We start from the raw sequence: 24,000 nt of genomic DNA, 5'->3' as shown, positions 1-24,000 counted from the left end.
CAGAAGCCCTTGCAGCACTAACTCTTCCGGGACGCTACAATATACACCCACCGCTACCCCCTAACTCCCCCGCTCCCTACCCCACACCTCAACCTCCTCATGCTCTCTCAAGGAGAGCATCTCCCAAATTCCAAGCTGCTGTTTTGAGGCATGTTAAAAAAAAATAATGCACTTTGTGACTTCAATGATAAATATGGCAGTGCCATGTTGGCATTTTTTTCCATAACTTGAGTTGATTTATTTTGGAAAACCTTGTCACATTGTTTAATGCATCCAGCGGGGCATCACAACAAAATTAGGCATACTAAAATGTTAATTCCACGACTGTATATATCGGTATCGGTTGATATCGGAATCGGTAATTAAGAGTTGGACATTATCGGAATATCGGGTATCGGCAAAAAAGCCATTATCGGACATCTCTAAACACATTATATCATTACTTTGACAGGCGTTTGTAATTGTAGGGTGATAGTATGGGTTTTATGGACACCATGAAATAAACCACAGACTGCAATATGGTGGGAACTTTGACAAATATTTTACTTATGAACTCAGGTCATCAAAAGAGACAAAGTACAAAATGACTAAAGTAGTTGGTTCTTATATACACAACATAGCTAAACAGGTGTAGAACTCCTAAACTTGGATGTTTCTAGATAATAGATATTTTATGCTATGTTTGTTACCTGGCCATATATGTCATGATCTATATATGTCATTGTCAATTTTACATGTGTGTGTGAAGTAAACAACCTACCGTACTTTCTGAACCATAGGGCGCACCGGACTATAAATGTCATGATCCATGTTTTGGTATTTTTAGTTAGTTTTGGACTCCCTCGGTTCCTGTTTTGTGCACCCTTGAGTTCGTTTTAGTTACCATGGTTGCTTATTATTTTTACCTGCCTCTGATTAGTGCTCGGGGAACAGGTGAGCGTCCTGAACACTAATCAGAGGCAGGTGAAAATAATAATCAACCATGGTAACTAAAACAAACTCAAGGGTGCACAAAACAGGAACTGAGGGAGTCCAAAACTAACCGAAAATAAGGACAATAAGGCGCACTGCCGATGAATGGTCTATTTTTGATCTTTTGTCATATATAAGGTGCACCGGATTATAGGGCGCATTAAAGGAGTCATATTATTTTCTTTTTTTTTTCTAAATGTAAAACTTTTCCTTGTGGTCTAAATCAGTGGTCCCCAACCTTTTTGTAACTGTGGACCAATCAACGCTTGAAAATTTGTCCCACGGACCGGGAGGGAAGGGGGGGTAGGTTGTATGGTATTTTTTATTTTATTTTATTTTATTTTTTTCTAATCGTAAGTGTATCTTTAGTTATTATTATTATTATTTTTTATTTATTTATTTGTTGTGCGGCCCGGTACCAATCGATCTACGGACCGGTACCAGGCCGCGGCCTGGTGGTTGGGGACCACTGGTCTAAATAACATGTAATGGTGGTTCTTTGATATGCGCCGCTTTGTGGGCGATCTACCTTCGGCAGCGTCTTCTCCCCGTCATCTTTGTTGTAGCGGTGTAGCGTGCAAGGACGGGAGTGGAAAAAGTGTCAAAAGATGGCGCTAACTGTTTTAATGACATTCAGACTTTACTTCAATCAATAACAGAGCAGCATCTCCTCATCCGGAAACAACAACACCAGAAAAGTGTCCCGTGAAAAAAACGTCCGACCAAAACTGTAATAACTAAAGTTCCTTGGGTGCATAATGTAAGCTCACTACACCGGTATGTTTTAGCGCTTTCATATCGAGTTTACTGACAGATATAAGAAATAAATTTACACTACTTTATATTAGAAATGGCCACAGCTGAGGATGAATGTCCCATAACAGGAAGATAGAGAAAAAGAAGAAGATTATCGACTATGGGGACTGCAAAAGCGGACAAGCGCAATTTTTCAGGATTTATGCAGATCCCAAATACAGATCAGCAGGTACCAGAAGGTAAGAAAAGTTGCCTTTGCATAATATTGCGAAACAAAACGTCTGATAATATGTCTTACCTTATACACACAACATAATAATACTCCTATGTTGAAACACAGTACAATCCTTCAAACGGTGCGGCTTTATAGCTTACCAAAGTCGTACCAAAAACATTTTGATATATTTTTGAGCGCCGTGTGTAACGTTCTATATTTTCAACGGAACATGTGAATATTGTCTGTCTATCTGTGTTGGCCCTGTGATGAGGTGGCGACTTGTCCAGGGTGTACCGCGCCTTACTTCAGTCATATTGCCATCATAGTGCAGCCTACACTTATCTCTTATGTTTGACTGCCATCTACTGATCACACTTATTATTACAACATTGTACCAAATAAAATAACTTCGAGGTGGGTGAGCTCAACCAAACTTATTCATTGCATTAGGCGTACTGGGTTATAAGGCGCACTGTCGAGATTTGAGGGGGAAAAAAAGCATTTTAAATGCGCCTTATAGTCCGGAAAATATGGTACTCCAGTTACATTGAAATTCAAAATATAATAGGGCATTCAGCTGATATGGTTTAACCGGGAAGAAGGCGGGCTAAAATGCCTCATTTTTTGTTCGAACGCGAGCACTGAACACCTACTCAGTGGCCTAGTGGTTAGAGTGTAGGTTGTGAGTTCAAAACCCGGCCGAGTCATACCAAAGACTATAAAAATGGGACCCATTACCTCCCTGCTTGGCACTCAGCATCAAGGGTTGGAATTGGGGCTTAAATCACCAAAAATTATTCCCGGGCGTGGCCACCACTGCTCCCCACTGCTCCCCTCACCTCCCAGGGGGTGATCAAGGGTGATGGGTCAAATGCAGAGAATAATTTCACCACACCTAGTGTGTGTGTGTGACAATCATTGGTACTTTAACTTTTTAACTTTAACTGCAACAACTACAAAAGTTGAAAAACACTCTAATTTGCATTCCAAGGTGAGAACCACAGGGATGTGCACCAGCTGCTTGTCCAGAAGCACATTTTCAAAACACAACCCGGTGCATATTTTGGTTGGGAATTTGAGATATTCTCAGGTCACTTAATATACAAACCCCGTTTCCATATGAGTTGGGAAATTGTGTTAGATGTAAATATAAACGGAATACAATGATTTGCAAATCCTTTTCAACCCATATTCAGTTGAATGCACTACAAAGACAACATATTTGATGTTCAAACTCATATATTATTTTTTCATGATAATAATAATTAACTTAGAATTTCATGGCTGCAACACGTGCCAAAGTAGTTGGGAAAGGGCATGTTCACCACTGTGTTACATCACCTTTCCTTTTAACAACACTAATTAACGATTGGGAACTGAGGAAACTAATTGTTGAAGCTTTGAAAGTGAAATTATTTCCCATTCTTGTTTTATGTAGAGCTTCAGTCGTTCAACAGTCCGCGGTCTCCACTGTCGTATTTTACGCTTCATAATGCGCCACACATTTTCGATAGTAGACAGGTCTGGACTACAGGCAGGCCACTCTAGTACCCGCACTCTTTTACTGCAAAGCCACGCATGTATAATGTGGCTTGGCATCGTCTTGCTGAAATAAGCAGGGGCGTCCATGAAAAAGACTTTGCTTGGATGGCAGCATATGTTGCTCCAAAACCTGTATGTACCTTTCACCATTAATGGTGCCTTCACAGATGTGTAAGTTACCCATGTCTTGGGCACTAATACACCCACATACCATCACAGATGCTGGCTTTTCAACTTTGCGCCTAGAACAGTCTGGATGGTTCTTTTCCTCTTTGGTTCGGAGGACACGACGTCCACAGTTTCCAAAACAATTTGAAATGTGGATTCGTCAGACCAAAGAACACTTTTGCACTTTGCATCAGTCCATCTTAGATGAGCTCGGGCCCAGTGAAGCCAGCGGCGTTTCTGGGTGTTGTTAATGAATGGCTTTCGCTTTGCATAGTAGAGTTTTAATTTGCACTTACAGATGTAGCGACACACTGTAGTTATTGACAGTGGTTTTCTGAAGTGTTCTTGAGCCCATGTGGTGATATCCTTTACACATTGATGTCGCTTTTTGATGCAGTACCGCCTGAGGGATCGAAGGTCACGGGCTTAGCTGCTTACGTGGAGTGATTTCTCCAGATTCTCTGAACCCTTTGATGATATTACGGACCGTAGATGGTGAAATCCCTAAATTCCTTGCAATAGCTGGTTGAGAAAGGTTTTTCTTAAACTGTTCAACAATTTGCTCACGCATTTGTTGACAAAGTGGTGACCCTCGCCCCATCCTTGTTTGTGAATGACTGAGCATTTCATGGAATCTACTTTTATACCCAATCATGGCACCCACCTGTTCCCAATTTGCCTGTTCACCTGTGGGATGTTCCAAATAAGTGTTTGATGAGCATTCCTTAATTTTATCAGTATTATCGCTTACGTGCAGTGATTTCTCCAGATTCTCTGAACTTTTTGATGATATTACAGACCCTGGATGGTGAAATCCCTAAATTCCTTGCAATAGCTGGTTGAGAAACGTTGTTCTTAAACTGTTCGACAATTTGCTCACGCTTTTGTCAATTGAATAAAAGTTGAAAAGGATTTGCAAATCATTGTATTCTGTTTTTATTTACGATTTACACATTGTGCCAACTTCACAGGTTTTGGGTTTTGTACAAACATTTTTTTTTTATACCAACATTAAAATATACCATGCAACAATAGTTTTAGCAATACTTTAAATAACACTATAGTCATGTCTTTGATTTTATGGTTTAATTAAGGTTTTAAGCCACATAAAAAAGATGAATGATTAAATTCATATGATTGGTAAATGTTTAAAGCTAATAATGCCACAGTTGTTAAAATCTTCCCATAGTACCTGTAAAACTCTAAATGTCTACTTTTCATCATTGTAAGTTTTTTGTCACGGCCTGGGCGCATTCCAATACACCCTCATCTTTGCGTCCTGACGAGCGCACCGCGGGCCACGCCCACAGGCGCTCTCTCTCCGCTGCGGGCGTGCCTCCTGGTGCCTGCAGACAATCATCAATCTGCGCACCTGCCCGTGATGAGCAAGCTGCCTTCGTAAGCCGGCACAACCTGCCATCCCGGGCCGGAATATTATCTTCTGTTGGCGTACATACCCTCTGTCATCTTGAAAGTGAGCCGTGCGTCTCACTTTTCCCTGAATCTCCCTCTGGACTCTGACTGCCTCCCTCGATCCTTGACTTCCCTCGCTTTGGACTCGGACCTGTAGACTTTTCTCTCCAATGCACTTCCTCGTCTCTCGTTCAACATTTACGGTAACACTCAACAGCTAATCTACACACATAGTCTTACACTATACACACTCTTGGATTTTGTCACACTCCATTTCCTTAGTTAGTATATTTAGTATTGTTTGATTATTATATATATATGGTCTACATATAAAATAAATATAAGCGCTAAATCCCCCTGGTGTCTGTGTCGTCATCTCCCTCTTAGTCAAACATAACATTTTTCAGGAAAAATAGATTCAGATTTCCTATTACAAGAGTTTTTACCCATGCTTTGTTTAAATATTGTTAATGTTTATTGTTTTATTTGCCTGTTACTACATTGTAGGAATTTTGACATTTTTACTTTTGTGTTTAATATACATATTGTCATGAATTTAGGTTGCATTATAAGTGTATTTTTAAAAATATTAAGAAGAAACAATTAGAAGCTTTTATTGTCATCTTACAACAATACAACACAATTTAATTGAATGAATAGCTGCAAGCCAGTTTCAGTTTCTTGATTTTACAATGTTTAGTGTAATGAGACTTTTTGGTGCTTATAGACTACCAACCACTCCCATTACTTGTTCCTAAATCCAACCATCCTTGCGTGTATGTGTTCTTCACAAGCAGATAATAGGTTATTGTGTGTTAGTATTTTACAACAGCTCTTTCTCAATGCTAACAGACGGCGGAAATAAAATTTTACAACCCTATCAGCAACACATTCAAATCATTTCTGTTGTATAAAGTTCTTCCCCAGAGAGCTGCCTGGATGTCGAAGTTCAGCCAGTTTGACGGAAACGAAAGATGGTGACACCAAGGTATTGATTCTCAACATATCTGCATTTTCTAAAGAAAGGCTCGGGCTATATTAATTCAGCCCACACCTCATCCATAATGTCCAGTTGTCAAAACCCCCCAAAAAATTACAAATGCTGACCATGCAATATTAAAATCAGATGTGCTTGTATAACTCTATAGTCCAAAGCACATTTTATGAAAAGGCTAGTTGCCCATAAAACATCAATGTTTACGTTATTTCAACTATAAAAATGTGCAATCATGATGGAATAGACTACAATTTGCTAAGGGGTAAAGAGCTTTACTGATTGCTGTACCAGCCAAACTGCCATATTTTGCTCTCAAGCACTGCCCTGTCAAAGACCTACAAAATGTTGGTGCTGACAACAAATAGCCTCAGTCTTACACAGTAAGTGCAGTCTTTTGGCCGGATGAGAAAAGACGGACTGGGGCACAGTCCCAGCTGATAACATACCGTATTTTCCGGACTAAAAGGCGCACTTAAAATTGTTCTCACAACTCGACAGTGCGCCTTATAACCCGGTGCGCCTAATTTAAGGAATACGTTTGGTTGAGCTTACCCACCTCGTAGCAATTGTATTTGGTACATGGTATAATGATAAGTGTGACCAGTAGATGGCAGTCAAACATAAGAGATAAGTGTAGGCTGCAACGCTTGATGTGCTTCAACATATGAGTATTATTATGGTGTGTGTATAAGGTAAGACATATTGTCTGGCGTTTTGTTTAGCAATATTATGCAAAATAATTTTTTGTTACCTTTTGGTACCTGCTGATCTGTATTTGGGATCTGCATTCATTCTGAAAAATTGCGCCTTTGTTGTCCGTGCCGACGCCGTAGTCGATTTGATTGATTGATTGATTTTTTAAACTTGTATTAGTAGATTGCACAGTACAGTACATATTCCGTACAATTGACCACTAAATGGTAACACCCGAATAAGTTTTTCAACTTGTTTAAGTCGGGGTCCACGTTAATCAATTCATGGTGCGATCAGCTGATCAGCTTTTTCTTTTCATTATCTCCTTGTTATGTGATATTCATTCTCCACTGTTGCCATTTCTAATATCCATCCATCCATCCATCCATCCATCCATCCATCTTCTTCCGCTTATAAGAGGGCGGGTCGCGGGGGCAGCAGCCTAAGCAGGGAAGCCCAGACTTCCCTCTCCCCAGCCACTTTGTCCAACTCCTCCCGGGGGATCCCGAGGCGTTCCCAGGCCAGCCGGGAGACATCGTCTTCCCAACGTGTCCTGGGTCTTCCCCGTGGCCTCCTACCGGTTGGACGTGCCCTAAACACCTCCCGAGGGAGGCGTTCAGGTGGCATCCTGACCAGATGCCCGAATCACCTCATCTGGCTCCTCTCGATGTGGAGGAGCAGCGGACCAACATCAGTGTATGACCTCACCAATGCGCTTTTGGAAGAATGGTGGAAAATTCCTATAAACACACTCCGCAACCTTGTGGACAGCCTTTCCCAGAAGAGTTGAAGCTGTAATAGCTGCAAAAGGTGGACCGACATCATATTGAACCCTATGGGTTAGGAATGGGATGGCACTTCAAGTTCATATGTGAGTCAAGGCAGGTGGCCAAATACTTTTGGCAATATAGTGTAAGTCAAAAGGTTTTAAAAAACAGGCACCACAATATATTACTGGTGCAGAGGTAAAATAGTATAAAGTCAAGTCAACTTTAAACACAACGAAACTCTAAAAATAAACTCTAAACCAAAACAGTAGCAGGCTCAAACCTCAACATTGCAATAAAACAAGGAGGAAATTAGCTGCCACAGGAGTTCTAAAAAAGCTCTTAAACCAGAAAGATTGGTTAAACAGACCAAAATGCTCAAATCAAGGGAGAGGTTAAAAACACACCTGCCAGCAGCAGCAGTCAAGCCTGATCGCCAGGCACAGGGGGGATATTTAAAAGGGGCTGCTTTTTTTTTTAATTTACCAAATTATTTAGGAAATGAGCCCCCTGCTGTCCACTACACCAGCAAACATTGCTGAACAACAGGGACATCTATAGCTAAATGAGACTAATATTTGTCGCAGGAAAACAACTCCAAACATTCTCGTTAGCTCGTTATGTCAATCAAATACGGTACTTAGCGAGGCACGAACAAATCCAACATTGTCTTTCACTGATTAATGCTTCATTTGTGGACCTCTCAGATGTAAAGACACAATGTATCAAAGGAAGTTAAGTCGAGGCGAGGTGATGAAGAATAGCTTCAATCTTAAAAAAAATTAATAATAATTAAGTGTATGAATACCGTATTTTACGGACCATAGGGCGCACCATAAGGCGCATTAAAAAGCTCATATTTTTATTTATTTTTTTCTAACTGTAAAACACTTCCTTGTGGTCTACATAACATGTAATGGTGGTTCTTTGGTCAAAATGTTGCATGGATTATGTTTTACAGATCATCTTCAAGCCGCTTTCTGACAGTCGCTGCCGGATGCGCCGTTTTGTGGGCGGTCTTATTTACGTGGCTCACCTTCGGCAGCGTCTTCTCTGATCAGAACATGAAAAAAGTGAGTAAATGCATATGAAGAAAATTTGAAATAGAAGTGTTCTGCTCTCTATGGTCGGCAATAAGCTTGGCATTCTCTCGATGAGCTTCAAGAGGTAGTCACCTGAAATCATACTTGCCAACCCTCCCGGATTTTCCGGGAGACTCCCAAAATTCAGCGCCTCTCCCGAAAACCTCCCGGGACAAATTTTCTCCCGAAAACTCCCGAAATTCAGGCGGAGCTGGAGGCCACACCCCCTCCAGCTCCGCTTTCCCACAATATAAAGAACGTCTACAGTAAAGCAGTCCATCTACCGTAAACAGCAATGTTGTGACACTCTTAAACAGGACAATACTGCCATCTAGTGCATTTGATGAAAGCACTTTTGTGCGTGCCACACAGCAATGCATAATCAGAGAGGGTGTTCAGCATGGTTAGAAAGATAGTGACAGAGAATAGAAAAAGGATGGACAATTCAACCCTTAACTCAACAATGAGTAGATGAGTGTTATGTGTGTGTATATGTGTAAATAAATGAACACTGAAATTCAAGTATTTCTTTTATTTTTATTTATATATATATATATATATATATATATATATATATATATATATATATATATATATAGCTAGAATTCACTGAAAGTCAATTATTTCTTATATATATATATATATATATATATATATATATATATATATATATATATATATATATATATATATATATATCCATCCATCCATCCATTTTGTACCGCTTATTCCCTTCGGGGTCGCGGGGATATATATATATAGAGAGAAAGGGGGGGGGGGGGGGGGGGGGTTACCCACATATGCGGTCCTCTCCAAGGTTTCTCATAGTCATTCACATCGACGTCCCACTGGGGTGAGTTTTTCCTTGCCCTTATGTGGGCTTTGTACCGAGGATGTCGTTGTGGCTTGTGCAGTCCTTTGAGACACTTGTGATTTAGGGCTATATAAATAAACATTGATTGATTGATTGATTGATATACATATATATATATATATGAAATACTTGACTTGGTGAATTCTAGCTGTAAATATACTCCTCCCCTCTTAACCACGCCCCCAACCACGCCCCCGCCCCAACCACGCCCCTCGCACCCACCTCCCGAAATTGGAGGTCTCAAGGTTGGCAAGTATGCCTGAAATGGTTTTCAACTTCACAGGTGTGTTAGAAGCTCATCGAGAGAATGCCAAGAGTATGCAAAGCAGTAATCAGAGCAAAGGGTGGCTATTTTGAAGAAACTAGAATATAAAACATGTTTTCAGTTATGTTCACCTTTTTTTGTTAAGTACATAACTCCACGTGTGTTCATTCATAGTTTTGATGCCTTCAGTGACAATCTGTAACGTAAATAGTCATGAAAATAAAGAAAACACATTGAAATAAGAAGGTATGTCCAAACGGTTGGCCTATACTGTATATATTAAATTTAAGTAGGGGTTAGTTATGAATGTGTTTAAAATGTTAAAATTGAATATTAAGATTGTCTGAAGCTTTTTAAGGGATTGTGATATACTGGCAAGCAATGATAGTAATGTATTGTTTTAGTTTTCAAGGTACAAGGAGATTCAAAGATGTATTAAAGACCATGTGAGGAATGAAATCGTACCCGTTGAACCCAATGCTGCTTATTGATACCAAGGGCTGCTACACTAAGTATCACTGCCAGAGAAGATCCTGGAAATGAGGCTATAGTGACTATGGCACACCAGTGTCTGCCTTGCTCTTTCCGAAAGCCAGAACCACCTTACATCATCACTCCTAAAAGCCAGGCGGACATGATGGACGATAGATTACTGGGTATTCCGTCCATATGTCCTCATCGAGGCTGCTCTGGGGGCCATGAAAGCAGATGGCGTCTGCCGTTCTGACTGCCTCGATAAGGATTTGATGGAAGAAGAGGAGGAGGGCTCACTCCACTTCTACCTGTCTAACCATTCAGGCCATTCCTCAAAGGGACAGCATTCTGTATTTGTAATTGCAGATTTGTCATTTACTGGCCTCCTGCTTAAAATGCAGAAGGGGCAATGAGAAACCTGTATGACATCTGAAGGTTACCATCAGCCCAGTTACCATGACCACAATATGTACCGTAAATTACTTTTCCCACCCTTTGAACTCTGTGTAAATGCTGCATTTAATTTATGGAGTTTTCTGGGTCACAAGCTTCACATGCCGCCAATAAATTTAGCATCGTCACAACAAACCAATGAAATTGCACAACAGGTCACAGTCAACCAATGAAATTGTTCACGTTAAAAAATCAAACGCACTAACACAATCATTCAGTCAGCCATTTAGCGTGTTATGGACTCACCGTCGGCAAGGAGGTACACACGACCCAGCCCCAAAGCTGAAGACGATCGACCCGGCCATAGAAAAAGGGAACAGTCGCCGCACGTTACCGGGATATATCACCAGTAACTGGCCCCAAAAGACCGGACCGCTGCGCAAGAGGAGGATGAAGACCGTGCTTAATATCCTTTGCAGTAGGCTAATGTATGCCATGTTACAGGCACCGTCTTTTGTTCATTTTGTAAATGAAAACAAGTGTCTGTGCAAATATTTCATGTTTCAATGGGTACACCTGCGGCTTATAAACCATACTTGCCAACCTTGAGACCTCCGATTTCAGGAGGTGGGGGGAGGAGGGTGGGGGTGGGCGTTCAGTGAATTCTAGCCATATATATATATATATATATATATATATATATATATATATATATATATATATATATATATATATATATATATATATATATATATAAAATAAATACTTGAATTTCAGTGTTCATTTATTTACACATATACACACACGTAACACTCATCTACTCATTGTTGAGTTAAGGGTTGAATTGTCCATCCTTGTTCTATCCTCTGTCACTATTTTTCTAACCATGCTGAACACCCTCTCTGATGATGCATTGATGTATGGCACGCACAAAAGTGCTTTCATCAAATGCACTAGATGGCAGTATTGTCCTGTTTAAGAGTGTCACAACATTGCTGTTTACAGCAGACGAACTGCTTTACGTATACAAAAACGTGACTGCTCTTGTTGTTTGTTGTTGCCGTGCTGGGGGGACGTTAATGAAACTGCCTAACAATAAACCAACATAAGAAACCAAGAACTCACCCTCCATCATTCTACAGTTATAACGTGATTGGGCAGGTATGCTGGTTATATTGTGGGTTAGGGACCTGAGTCCGCCTGAATTTCGGGAGATTTTCGGGAGAAAATTTGTCCCGGGAGGTTTTCGGGAGAGGCGCTGAATTTCGGGAGTCTCCCGGAAAATCCGGGAGGGTTGGCAAGTATGTTATAAACTTGTGTGGCCAGTATATGTACAAAATAAAAATGTGTCCAAAAATGTGTTTGTTTATATTTAGGTGCACTCTATAGCCTGGAAATTATGGTACTTATATTAAAGGGGAACATTATCACCAGACCTATGTAAGCGTCAATATATACCTTGATGTTGCAGAAAAAAGACCATATATTTTTTTAACCGATTTCCGAACTCTAAATGGGTGAATTTTGGCGAATTAAACACCTTTCTAATATTCACTCTCGGAGCGATGACGTCACAACGTGGCGTCACATCGGGAAGCAATCCGCCACTTTCTCAAACACCGAGTCAAATCAGCTCTGTTATTTTCCGTTTTTTCGACTGTTTTCCGTACCTTGGAGACATCATGCCTCGTCGGTGTGTTGTCGGAGGGTGTAACAACACGAACAGGGACGGATTCAAGTTGCACCAGTGGCCCAAAGATGCGAAAGTGGCAAAAAATTGGACGTTTGTTCCGCACACTTTACCGACGAAAGCTATGCTACGACAGCGATGGCAAGAATGTGTGGATATCCTGCGACACTCAAAGCAGATGTATTTCCAACGATAAAGTCAAAGAAATCTGCCGCCAGACCCCCATTGAATCTGCCGGAGTGTGTGAGCAATTCAGGGACAAAGGGCCTCGGTAGCACGGCAAGCAATGGCGGCAGTTTGTTCCCGCAGACGAGCGAGCTAAACCCCCTATCGACCCTAGCTTCCCTGGCCTGCTGACATCAACTCCAAAACTGGACAGATCAGCTTTCAGGAAAAGAGCGCGGATGAGGGTATGTCTACAGAATATATTAATTGATGAAAATTGGGCTGTCTGCACTCTCAAAGTGCATGTTGTTGCCAAATGTATTTCATATGCTGTAAACCTAGTTCATAGTTGTTAGTTTCCTTTAATGCCAAACAAACACATACCAATCGTTGGTTAGAAGGCGATCGCCAAATTCGTCCTCGCTTTCTCCCGTGTCGCTGGCTGTCGTGTCGTTTCCGTCTGTTTCGCTTATGGCTCAATAGCTTCAGTTTCTTCTTCAATTTCGTTTTCGCTACCTGCCTCCACACTACAACCATCCGTTTCAAAACATTTGTAATCTGTTGAATCGCTAAAGCCGCTGAAATCCGAGTCTGAATCCGAGCTAATGTCGCTATAGCTTGCTGTTCTTTCCGCCATGTTTTTTTGTGTTGGCTTCACTTTTTGACGTCACAGGAAAATGGACGGGTGTATATAACGATGGTTAAAATCAGGCACTTTGAAGCTTTTTTTAGGGATATTGCGTGATGGGTAAAATTTTGAAAAAAACTTCGAAAAATATAATAAGCCACTGGGAACTGATTTTTAATGGTTTTAACCATTCTGAAATTGTGATAATGTTCCCCTTTAAGAACACTGGGTGATACTGGACAGGCTCATAAAAGAGTAAACTTCCCACCAACGGTTACTCTAAGTTGAAAATCCACAAGATGGGTGAATTGGGGCTGGCCCCCACATTATGATTTGCATTTATTTCCCTTACTTTGCAGTAAATTAAGCGAGATGATTTTCAATCATGTCTTTGTACGTTTTTAACAAGACAAATGTGTCTTAATTTGTTTTCATTATGGTCTTCAACAAGTCTAAAATTTGACTTGTTGAAACCTGCAGGTACCCTGACTAGAAAATGAGTAATACAACTATGTATGATTTTAGTTAGGATAGTATCAAATTGTTATCATTATTGGCCAATACAAGCTAAGGAGCTGCATTGTGACCGTAATAACAGATTATATTACAAAATGGTACTGATCCAATTAAAAAAAGTTTTTAGAAAAATCCTTCCTTATTTTGCCGGAGACAACAGCGTCAGTGTAGAAGGATAAGCAAGCTACACAACAATTTTATTTAGGATTACTTTAACTTACTGTTATTACTTACTGTTTCATTGTCTCCTCCAATGCCATAAATAATGGTCACAGAGCCCACCAAAAAAAGTAGTTTTTCGAAAATCATTTTTTTATTTTGCCATAAGAAGGCTGTTGTCTTACAGTCCATCCATCCATCCATCCATCCATCTTCTTCCGCTTATCCGAGGTTGTTCGCGGGGGCAGCAGCCTAATCAGGGAAGCCCAGACTTCCCTCTCCCCAGCCACTTCGTCCAGCTCCTCCCGGGGGACCCCGAGGCGTTCCCAGGCCAGCCGGGAGACATAGTCTTCCCAACGTGTCCTGGGTCTTCCCCGTGGCCTCCTACCGGTCGGACGTGCCCTAAACACCTCCCCAGGGAGGCGTTCGGGGTGCATCCTGACCAGATGCCCGAACCACCTCATCTGGCTCCTCTCCATGTGTAAGGAGCAGCGGCTTTACTTTGAGCTCCCCCCGAATGGCAGAGCTTCTCACCCTCTCTCTAAGAGAGAGCCCCGCCACCCGGCGGAGGAAACTCATTTCGGCCGCTTGTACCCGTGATCTTGTCCTTTCGGTCATGACCCAAAGCTCATGACCATAGGTGAGGATGGGAACGTAGATCGACCGGTAAATTGAGAGCTTTGCCTTCCGACTCAGCTCCTTCTTCTCCACGACGGATCGATACAGCGTCCGCATTACTGAAGACACCACACCGATCCGCCTTTAGATCTCACGATCCACTCTTCCCTCACTCGTGAACAAGACTCCGAGGTACTTGAACTCCTCCACTTGGGGCACTCCACCCTTTTCCGGGCGAGAACCATGGACTCGAACTTGGAGGTGCTGATTCCCATCCCAATCGCTTCACACTCAGCTGCGAACCGATCCAGTGAAAGCTGAAGATCCTGGCCAGATGAAGCCATCAGGACCACATCATCTGCAAAAAGCAGAGACCAAATCCTGCAGCCACCAAACCGGATCCCCTCAACGCCTTGACTGCGCCGAGAAATTGTGTTCATAAAAGTTATGAACAGAATCGGTGACAAAGGGCAGCCTTGGCGGAGTCCAACCCTCACTGGTAACGTGTCCGACTTACTGCCGGCAATGCGGACCAAGCTCTGACACTGATTATACAGGGAGCGAACTGCCACAATAAGACAGTCCGTTACCCCATACTCTCTGAGCACTCCCCACAGGACTTCCCGAGGGACACGGTCGAATGCCTTCTCCAAGTCCACAAAGCACATGTAGACTGGTTGGGCAAACTCCCATGCACCCTCAAGGACCCTGCCGAGACTATAGAGCTGGTCCACAGTTCCACGTCCAGGACGAAAACAAAAGTAAAAGGCTAAACTAGCTACACAAATAATCGAGCTAACATTGCTAACATATCATTCTCATATTTCTAGCGTATTGTTATTTCTTACCGTTTCATTGTCTCCTTCATTGCCATAAATAGTAGTCACCAAGCACACCATTAAAACTAGTATTTCGGGGGGAAAAAAAATGTTTTGTGAATGTTTGTGATGAGGGTGAAAGTTTGAGTAGTGACTTGTGCTGGTTGAATTAAACCAACAACAAAGCATTTTCTTTATTGGTGTTCATTGTGGAGAAATTTACATAAAATAAAATAGGCTGACTCGCGCAAGACTGTTTGGGTAAATATCTACCATATATGGACAATCATCTAATGTCACATTTGTACAAAACATCACACTTGAACAACAAATTGCTCGCTTTTATCAAACCAAATTAAACTTTGTTTGTATAGCACCCTTGTGCAAATGATTCAATGTATTTTACATTTTTATAAACCTATCAATGTAACATTTTAAAGGGGAACATTATCACAATTTCAGAATTGTTAAAACCATTAAAAATCAGTTCCCAGTGGCTTATTATATTTTTCAAAGATTTTTTCAAAATTTTACCCATCACGCAATATCCCTAAAAAAAGCTTCAAAGTGCCTGATTTTAACCATCGTTATAAACACCCGTCCATTTTCCTGTGACGTCACATAGTGAAGCCAACACAAACAAACATGGCGGAAAGAACGGCAAGCTATAGCGACATTAGCTCGGATTCAGACTCGGATTTCAGCGGCTTAAGCGATTCAACAGATTACAAATGTATTGAATCGGATGGTTGTAGTGTGGAGGCAGGTAGCGAAAACGAAATTGAAGAAGAAACTGAAGCTATTGAGCCATATCGGTTTGAACCGTATGCAAGCGAAACCGACGAAAACGACACGACAGCCAGCGACACGGGAGAAAGCGAGGACGAATTTGGCGATCGCCTTCTAACCAACGATTGGTATGTGTTTGTTTGGCATTAAAGGAAACTAACAACTATGAACTAGGTTTACAGCATATGAAATACATTTGGCAACAACATGCACTTTGAGAGTGCAGACAGCCCAATTTTCATCAATTAATATATTCTGTAGACATACCCTCATCCGCGCTCTTTTCCTGAAAGCTGATCTGTCCAGTTTTGGAGTTGATGTCAGCAGGCCAGGGAAGCTAGGGTTGATAGGGGGGTTAGTAAGCTCGTCTGCGGGAACAAACTGCCGCCATTGCTTGCCGTGCTACCGAGGCCCTTTGTCCCTGAATTGCTCACACACTCCGGCAGATTCAATGGGGGGTCTGGCGACAGATTTCTTTGACTTTATCGTTGCAAATGCATCTGCTTTGAGTGTCGCAGGATATCCACACATTCTTGCCATCTCTGTCGTAGCATAGCTTTCGTCGGTAAAGTGTGCGGAACAAACGTCCAATTTCTTGCCACTTTCGCATCTTTGGGCCACTGGTGCAACTTGAATCCGTCCCTGTTCGTGTTGTTACACCCTCCGACAACACACCGACGAGGCATGATGTCTCCATGGTATGGAAAACAGTCGAAAAAACGGAAAATAACAGAGCTGATTTGACTCGGTGTTTGAGAAAATGGAGGATTGCTTCCCGATGTGACGCCACGTTGTAACGTCATCGCTCCGAGAGCGAATATTAGAAAGGCGTTTAATTCGCCAAAATTCACCCATTTAGAGTTCGGAAATCGGTTAAAAAAATATATGGTCTTTTTTCTGCAACATCAAGGTATATATTGACGCTTACATAGGTCTGGTGATAATGTTCCCCTTTAAATGTTTTAAAACGTTCAAAAATGGTCACTTGTCAGTTTTGTACTTTACTGTTTGTTTTGTGCAACATTTGCCAAAATATGGATTAAACTGTACTGCAGCTAATCAAAAGGGATGAAAGGGCATATTTGCATTTTAGTTTCCCTGAACATATTGTCTATCCAGAAGACAATTAAAAAAAAGCCTTGAACCTTGAAACATTTCATACTGTCAACTACTGTACATCAGTTCCTGTATTTGTTTAAATGAAACACAATTAACCTTGACTAACTCTTTCAAACTTATTTCACAGCATGTCTGTTTGAAACAAACACGTTCGACTTCAGTGCAATTTGCCATCACTCTGCCAGATGGACAGAAAGTCTGCAATAACAACAATAAATGAGATGATTCTGCTCGTATTTAGTGGCTGCAGTGAGCCCTTTTTTGCACCGCACAGCCTCTCAAACCTGGGCTTTAAACTTGATGTTGCTGCTCTTAACTCTTGGTCAATGTTAAGCTGGGATCTGTACTTTCAAGATTGGATGTTGCAAAAGGGTATCCGAAATGGCACTAAACCCCCACCGGCGAATCCAAAGGCTTTGTGTGTTTCATTGTACTTGCGGGTCTTTTTATTCTGGTTAGTGTCATTTGTTTTCTTTGTTCTTCTTTTTATTCCACAACCTCGAATTGGCATTGTGGATGAAAAAGTCCTCCTCACATTCCCATTCCCATATGAACGTGGTAAGTTTCAAGGTTCTTCATTTTGCCGCTCCCATGCTTGTATATACACCCTTTGGAATACATACATTGGGGGCTAAATCCGTAGCTCGATAGTTTGTGTAAGTTAGTTTTCTGAGGTCCTCATTTTCAGAATCAGAATCAGAATCAGAATCAGCTTTATTGTCATTACGCAAGGTAACGAGATTGAGGCCATTCCGTACAGTGCGATGTGTGCATGCTAGAAAAACAATGTGCAAATATATAAACATTTAAAAAATGTAGAAGTGCAATGAATATGGTGTGAAATGAATATATACATGAAAAAACAAAACAAAAACAGGGTGGTTGGTGGAATGGGTTTTTGCACCGAAGAGAAGGCAGTTATGAGGGACAATGGGGCAGTCCGTTCCGGATGGTTATGGCCCTGGGGAAGAAGCTGTTCTTTAGCCTGTTTGTTTTGGTTTTAATGCACCTGTAGCGCTTCCCAGAGGGCAGCAGGTGGAACAGGTCAGAGCCAGGGTGGGTGCTGTCCTTGATGATGGCACTGGCTCTGTTGAGGCAGCGGGAGGTGTAGATGTCCGTCAGAGAGGGGAGAGGGCGGCCGATGATCTTCTGAGCCGTCTTGACCACTCTTTGCAGCCTTTCCCTGTCTGCTGCAGTGCAGCTGCCGTACCATAGCGTAATACAGTAGGTCAGCAGGCTCTCGATGGACGAGCGGTAGAAGGTCAGCAGCAGGTCAGGCTTCAGGTTGTACTTCCCGAGGACTCTAAGGAAGTGTAGCCGCTGCTGAGCCTTCTTGATGATTGATGTGGTGTTGACTGTCCAGGAGAAGTCATTAGAGATGTGGACTCCAAGGTACCTGAAGGTTTGGAAAGAAAGGATGCAGCAGCACTTTTATCGTAAAGACAGGAAATGTGTGTTTGGTGGGCGTGTCCAGAGGGGCGGCAGGAGCCTGAGCCGTAACAAAACAGGTACTGATAGGTAAGAAAAGTTGGCCTTGCATAATAGGACCCCTTTAAAATTTGGGCAAACTAGCTGTGGAAGTTGCTTCCTAGCGGGCCCACTGACAGACACTTCACAGGATTCAAGCTTGCAGTTTTTAACAAAGTTCTAATTCTCATATGTTTCATCAACTGTTTCCTTCTCCCAGAACGTGACTTTTTCAGCCACGTCCGTACCTCTCTCCCCCCCTGCTCCCGGCCTAATCTGTTAAAGACAACAGATGATTAGATTAACACGTACCACCTGTGAAATATAATCACCTGTCAGCTGTGTCTCGCCGTCAGCACATGCCACGCCCCCCCGTCTGATGGTCCTCTGTCTTCAGCACCATGGACAGAGGCGGTGACCTTTGCTCCTGCAGGCGCGCTGATCACACTCTCTCGCCACACTAGCAAACAACAAAGGTATGGTCGCTATTGTCATTGCACAAGTACAACGAAACGTGTACTTGTGCAACGACAATAAAGCCTGCAGGGGTTATGATACTAATTTTAAGATACTGGTGAGCAGGGTTATCAAAATAGAAACGCATGGCCTCCTTTTTCATTGCCATCAAACAGTTAGTTCACAGATATTTAAAACAAGAAGTGTAACGGTACAGTGGGAGAAGCTTGCAGCGTGTTTATTGAAATATACAAATATATGTGAAGTGTGTGTTTAAACCAAATGTATACGGTGTGACTATGTGGAGCAGTTATATGAGGAGTGTTACCGGGTGGTGTTAAAGGTGCGTGTTGAGATCGGTGCGGAATTCCAGAAAGGGCAAGGCAGGATCGGAATTCTAGGGACAGGCAGTAATTCAAGGGCTGGAGCGAGGCGTCGTGGTCCAAAGACAGGGATGAGGTGGAGATCCTGGAAGGCAGCAGATAGTCCAGAGGGGATCCAGGGAGACGAGACACACTGCTCGAAACCAGGGGATGACGAAGAGTTGCTGGATGGCGACACAAGACAAGACACAGTGAGCACGACGGAGGGGAAGCACATGGGCAAAGAAGCGAGAGTACAAGTAGCTACCTTCTGGCACTAGAACGCAGGACACACTGGCTTATAAAGGCAGGATTCTCATCAGCGTCAGGTGTGTTGTTTGCAGAGTGACGAGGAACACCCCTGGGCGTGTCCCAAGGTGTCTCCGCGGAGCGCACAACAGAGTGAGAGGAGGCAGGTGTATGAACCGTAACAAGAAGTTTATTTTATTTAACCAAAAATGGGGCTTTAACTAACCCTTGTGTAATGTTCATATTGTTGTTTCTCAGCCAGCGTTTCTGGATCTGATAGACATCTGTTCAGTATTTTAACATAAAAGTGTTTGATTGTGAGGCATTAAAAGCCACAAAATGCAACGGGTCCATCAGACCCACAAACGCCGGCTGAGTAACAACAATATGAACGTTGCACTGGAAATTTCTCTGCCAGTTTCTGCATCCCACAGGGATTCTCCTTTTGTGTTTCTGCACCTGCGGTTCCCACCCAAGGTTGCAACATTGTTTGTCAACACTGTCTGCTCTCATTTTCTCGCACATTTGACCCTCTGATGTTCTGTGTACCTACACTCTGTCCTCCTCCTGTCTAGGCCTGCTGTGTGTGTGTGTGTGTGTGTGTGTGTGTGTGTGTGTGTGTGTGTGTGTGTGTACCCGGACATCTTATATGTAATAGAAATGTGTAGGAGGGGTGTAAGGTGTGTGGTCATTAAATATGTATTCTGATATATGTTCTTCACAGAAAATGAGCCAAAGTCAGTGAATCTAAGTTTGAAAAATTCATTAAGTGTATCATTTTTCTTTTGATAAAAAATGATAACGGGTCCCACAGACCCGAACACCACACAAGGGGTCAACTGGATTTTATTATATGAAATAATTGGGGAGAGAAATCAGAATGGACAAATCCCAACAAATTCCCTCGCAGTAGTGAAGGAGAAACAGTTTGTGTTTATAAGAAGAAGTCTTGGGTAGTGATAACCACAAGGCAGTCACATTGCACTTACGAGATGGCGGCGCCCTGACGGGCAGCGGTTTGCATACGCTCACGGTAGAAATTTAACATTTTGGCAAAAATACCGGAAAATTCTGTAGGCTTACAGCGTGGACACTCCGTGGTCACATATGACCGCCAGACAATTCTGGATGTGGATAGATCGGGCCGTTTTGGACTGAAAGATGCGTGTACGTTGGACCTCCTCGCTAGCATGGGAATACTTCGCCGGCTACACCCAAGGGCCTTTGACGCAGCGGAGTCAAGTACCAGCGGGGACCGTCGACAGAAGACACGTAAGCGGTGTGATCGGAAGCAGAAGCGGGGATGCCGAGCGGGGCTAACAACAAAGCTAAAGGCTAATCCTCACAGAACGCCGCTTTCTTCCATCCTGCTTTCAAACATCCGCTCCCTGTAGAACAAACTGGACTACCTGAAGCTGGATTTAAATGCAAGTCGCGAGATGAGAGACTGTTGTGCCATATTTCTAACAGAAACGTGGTTGAAATCATCCGTTCCGGACGAGGCAGTTAGCATCGAGGGGCTACCTATGTTTCGGTCGGACAGGAGCAGAACCCTCACTGGTAAATCCCGAGGCGGTGGTGTTTGTATATACATCAATAACAACTGGTGCAGTAACGGGAATATAATGCTCTCCTGATGTTAAACTATTAACTATAAAATGCAGGCCATTTTATTTACCCAGGGAATTCAGTGCTATGATCTTCACAGCAGTGTACATTACCTCCAGTGCTAACACCAAAGAAGCTTCAAATGCTTTGTACTGCTCCATCAATGAACTGCAAACTACACATCCAGAGGGAGTTTTCATCGTGGCAGGGGATTTTAATCAAGCTAACATGAAAACAGTTTTCCCTCATTTCCATCAATATGAGAATTTTGCAACCAGGGGAGGAAGCAAGCTGGACTTGGTGCATAGTAATATTAAACAGGCGTATAATGCTGCACCACGCCCCCACCTCGGCTCCTCAGACCATCTATCTGTAATGCTAAATCCTGCATACAAGCCCCTGCTGATCAGAAAGCAAACTACAGTGAAACAGGTGAGGACCTGGCCAGAGGGAGCAATGTCATCATTAGAAGACTGCTTCGAAACCACAGACTGGGACATGTTCAAAGCAGTCGCCACCGAAAATCACCACACATGTGTGGAGGAGTATGCAGAGTCTGTGTTCGCATACATTCAGAAGTGCATGGAGGATGTCAGTGTGATCAAGAACATCCCCGCACGGGCCAACGAGAAACCCTGGATGAACAGTGAGGTATGTGCAATGCTGAAGGCTCGGAACAAGGCTTTCAAGTCTGGCGACATGGTGGCATTAAAATCAGCCAGAGCTAACCTGAACCGTGCCATTAAGGTTGCAAAGCATTCTCACAGTCAGAAAGTGCAGGACTTATTCGAGAACCCTACAAACACTAGACAAATGTAGCAGGGCATACAGGTCATCACGGACTATAAAGCTGCCCCCTGTCCCTGTAACAACAGTATCAGCTTCCTAGATGACCTTAACAACTACTTTGCAAGGTTTGAGGCACTTAACACCACTTCGGCGAGACAATCCATCCCTTGGCCTGATGAGCAGCCGTTCAACCTGGATATAGCGGATGTCCGGAAAACTCTGAGGAGAGTGAAACCCCGGAAAGCACCAGGACCTGATGACATTCTGGGCAAGGTGCTTGAGGGATGTGCAGACCAGCTGGCTGGGGTTCTCACAGACATCTTCAACATCTCGCTGACCCAGGCTGTGGTACCATCATGTTTTAAGACAGCCACAATCATCCCAGTGCCTAAAAAACCCACAATCTCCTCCCTCAATGATTACCGCCCCGTTGCACTCCCCCCCATCATAATGAAGTGCTTCGAGAGGCTGGTAAAGGAATATATCGTCTCCAGACTTACCCCCACATTCAACCCATACCAGTTTGCTTATCGCCCTAACCGCTCCACAGAGGACGCCATCTCCTCTGCACTCCACCTGAGCTTAGAACATCTGGACGGAAAGGACACACACGTGCGGATGTTGTTCCTGGACTTCAGCTCAGCATTCAACACCATCATCCCGCAGCACTTGGTGAGCAAACTGGCCCCCCTTGGATTCAGTACCCCCTTATGCAACTGGCTGCTGGACTTCCTCACAGATAGACCCCAATCTGTGAGAGTGGGCAACAACACCTCCAGTGCCATCTCCCTGAGCACCGGCTCCCCCCAGGGCTGCGTCCTGAGTCCGCTGTTGTTCACATTGATGACCCATGACTGCTGCGCCAGGTCCACTACTAACCACATTGTGAAGTATGCGGACAACACGACAGTAGTGGGCCTCATCCGTGACAACAACGACATGGACTACAGGGAGGAGGTGAAACATTTGGTTGACTGGTGCAGAACCAACAACTTGGTCCTGAATGTCAACAAGACCAAGGAGATCATCGTTGACTTTAGGAAGCACCAGTCCAGCCACGCTCCACTCTTCATCAACGGCACAGCGGTGGAGATGGTAAGCAGCACCAAGTTCCTGGGGGTGCAGATAACTGACGATATGACCTGGTCCCTACACAACAAAGCTCTTCTAAAAAGAGCTGAGCAGCGCATGCACTTTTTGCGTGGGATGAAAAGAGCACAGCTCCCTCCCCCCATTCTCAGCACATTCTACAGAGGCACTATAGAGAGCCTACTGACCAACTACATCTCTGTCTGGACTGGAGCCTGCAATGCCTCAGACTGGAAGTCTCTCCAGAGAGTGGTGAGGACGGCGGAAAAGATCATCAGGACTCCTCTTCCTCCTATCCAGGAGATCGCAAAAAAGCCGCTGCCTGACCAGGGCTCAGAAAATCTGCAAAGACTCCTCCCACCCCCACCAAGGACCGTTTTCACTGCTGGACTCTAGAAAGAGGTTCCGCAGCCTCCAAAGCAGAACCTCTAGGTTCTGTAACAGCTTCTTCCCTCAGGCCGTAAGACTCTTGAACGCATCATAATTAAATTATCCCCTCAACTCCCCCCAAAATGGATTAACTCGCTGGAATAAAACAGACAATATAACATACATCCATAAACGTGGTGCAATATATTTATATGTACAGTAATCTATTTATTTATTTATATATATTTATGGACTTGGAGAAAGCATTCGACCGTGTACCCCGGGAAGTCCTGTGGGGAGTGCTCAGAAAGTATGGGGTAACGGACTGTCTTATTGTGGCGGTTAGCTCCCTGTATAATCAGTGTCAGAGCTTGGTCCGCATTGCCGGCAGTAAGTCGGACACGTTTCCAGTGAGGGTTGGACTCTGCCAGGGCTGCCCTTTGTCACCGATTCTGTTCATAACTTTTATGGACAGAATTTCTAGTCGCAGTCAGGG

The sequence above is a fragment of the Nerophis lumbriciformis genome, linkage group LG14, assembly GCF_033978685.3.
Source record: "Nerophis lumbriciformis linkage group LG14, RoL_Nlum_v2.1, whole genome shotgun sequence".
NCBI lineage: Eukaryota > Metazoa > Chordata > Actinopteri > Syngnathiformes > Syngnathidae > Nerophis > Nerophis lumbriciformis.
This window is presented reverse-complemented; position numbering follows the sequence as displayed.